This window comes from Etheostoma spectabile, chromosome 8 (genome assembly GCF_008692095.1).
Source record: "Etheostoma spectabile isolate EspeVRDwgs_2016 chromosome 8, UIUC_Espe_1.0, whole genome shotgun sequence".
Classification (NCBI taxonomy): domain Eukaryota; kingdom Metazoa; phylum Chordata; class Actinopteri; order Perciformes; family Percidae; genus Etheostoma; species Etheostoma spectabile.
In genome coordinates, this window is record NC_045740.1 from 27,530,656 (window position 1) to 27,532,718 (window position 2,063).

A 2,063-nucleotide genomic window follows, 5' to 3' on the forward strand; every position below is an offset into this window, starting at 1 on the left:
CACACACACACACACACACACACACACACACACACACACACACACACACACAGAGTCGGATGCTGTTGTTAATGAACCGACTGAGCCAACTTATGGTGCACACCAACCTCCAGAAGGCAGTCTTCCAAACCAGTGCACATAGAAGTCCAGTCCCCATGAAACCCACCACTAAGTGAGTTATATCAGTCAATACTTCCAGGCAGACCGGACCCTCCTCATCATACCACAACTTTCTTTTGAGTTTTGGCTTCACTTGTCAGATGACATCAGTCTCTGCAAAGGCCACCGTCCCTGAAGAGCAGCAGTTGTTTTAGGTGTATCCTACAGCACGCAGTGGGCCATGTTTAACAATTGCACAACTAAATGCAAATCAAACGAAATCGATAATGTTTGTGAAAGATGGCAGAATGAGCGAGAAAGAACATTATGTAAACATAAAGGTTTACATAATGTTTACATAATGGCACTCACTGGCTGTTTATTAGAACTAATTACAAACAGAATTTAAAGTGCCCTTCCTAGCCACACATGTACGTGTTATTGAGCAGAGGTGTAACAAAGTACTAATACTTTGTTACCTTACTTAGATATTATCTGTTCTGTACTGGAGAGATTACTTTGCAGCAGACTTTTTGCTTCTACTCCTTACATTTTCACGCAATTATCTGTACTTTCTACTCCTTACATTTTAAAAATAGCCTTGTTAGTCCTATTTCAGTTCAGCTTGTTTTCATTCCAGTTTGTCATCGTTAAAAACTAATTTTCCAGATAGATGGCGCCATCCGGATAGAGTGAATCTGTTGCCCTCACAGAATCCTGCAGCTAAGCTTGGATGTACATTTACATTCCAATTAAGGCTGTTGATAACATGCCTCTGAAGTTTGACTTTTTGCACCATTACAATACTTCTAGGCAACTAGTCATCATATCTTCCGCACCATGAAACACATGTTAATGCTCAGCAGTACACATATATGCTTCTTTAATGTATTTGCATTGTACTAAAATGCGTTAATTTTCAATGCGCATAAATGCAGCTGAAAAAGGTGCATCCTAAATTTTTTAACATTAACAATTTATTATAACATTAGTCATTATGGCCTTTATAGAAAGCTATAGTGCTCTATTGACCCCTGTGGCGCGGCCTAAGCTTTTGTCTTTAATGATATCTTTTCCCCCTTACATTACTTTTATACTAGTATATTTTATACTTTTTTTTTATAAGGTCCCATGGCATGAAAATTTCACTTTATGAGGATTTTTAACATTAATATGAGTTCCCCCAGCCTGCTTATGGTCCCCCAGTGGCTAAAAAAGGTGATAGGTGTAAACCGAGCCCTGGGTATCCTGCTCTGCCTTTGAGAAAATGAAAGCTCAGATGGGCCGATCTGGAATCTTGCTCCTTATGAGGTCATAAGGAGCAAGGTTACCTCCCCTTTCTCTGCTTTGCCTGCACAGAGAATTTGGCCCACCCATGAGAAAGAGAGACTGGCTCTATCGACTTTAATTCTGCACCAAGACTGAATTTTGGGAAATAGACTTCAGATACAGTATTAGGGGACTATTAAGGTCTATATAAAAGTATCTAAAGAGCACCATGTCATGGGACCTTGAAGTAGTTTTGAAGCCAGTACTTTTACACTTTACTTGAATAAAAAGCTTGAGGTGATACTTTAACTTCTACAAAAGTATTTTTAAACCCTAGGATCTATACTTCTACCTGAATTGAATTGAATTGAATTGAATTGAATATTGAGTGTGAATACTTTTGTCACCTCTGTTATTGAGTTATTTATGATGATTATGATGATGATCCTGTTTTGAAGTCTCTTTCTGATTTCAGATCAAATGGACTAGACTACACTCAGCACAATAACATGTTTTTGATGCAGTTCATACATTTACAGTATATACAGTAAACAAAAGATCAGTTGGTTGTAGAGCATTGTCCTGCCGTGCCCCTCTTCTGTTGAATGACTTCCCACTACATGTTAAAGAAGCTCACTCAGTTGACATTTTTAAATCTAGATTGAAAGCCCACCTCTACTCATTTTATTATAGCC

The 2,063-nt window shown here is 38.3% G+C and overlaps 1 protein-coding gene and 1 long non-coding RNA gene across 2 annotated transcripts in view; one reads left to right on the forward strand and one right to left on the reverse strand.

Moving 5' to 3' along the window:
- cracr2aa (calcium release activated channel regulator 2Aa) overlaps window positions 1-2,063 on the forward strand; it is a 29,580-nt gene that overhangs the window by 3,471 nt on the left and 24,046 nt on the right. The gene's annotated exons all lie outside the window — the stretch shown is intronic.
- Window positions 1-2,063, reverse strand: part of LOC116694248 (uncharacterized) — a 15,435-nt gene that overhangs the window by 1,753 nt on the left and 11,619 nt on the right. Inside the window, exon 3 of the long non-coding RNA XR_004333092.1 lies at window positions 1,490-1,501. This is a non-coding gene — a long non-coding RNA (uncharacterized LOC116694248). The remainder of the gene's footprint in view (window positions 1-1,489; window positions 1,502-2,063) is intronic.